Source organism: Pyxicephalus adspersus, chromosome 12 (assembly GCF_032062135.1).
Source record: "Pyxicephalus adspersus chromosome 12, UCB_Pads_2.0, whole genome shotgun sequence".
Lineage (NCBI taxonomy): Eukaryota > Metazoa > Chordata > Amphibia > Anura > Pyxicephalidae > Pyxicephalus > Pyxicephalus adspersus.
In genome coordinates this window covers 6,289,912-6,290,190 of record NC_092869.1, presented here as the reverse complement: position 1 = coordinate 6,290,190, position 279 = coordinate 6,289,912, and positions in this window count along the sequence as shown.

Here is a 279-nt window from a genome sequence, read left to right as displayed (position 1 = left end):
CAGTCAGGCCGGGAGGGGTGGGGGGCTACATTATGCTGAATATCCTCAGGAAATGAGACGGCCTTCATCTGAATTACTGCAGCTTCTTTTGCACATTGTCAGCAGCTCACAGTGTGCAGTGAAATCAGAGGAAGCAATTTCAGTCCAGGAGATTGAATAAAGGAAAGGGTGGAGGGCAGGTTTATTATAGGGAAGGCCAGGGGCCAGATTTATTATAGGGAAGACCAGGGGGCAAATTTATTATAGGGAAGGCCAGGGGGGAAATTTATTATAGGGAAG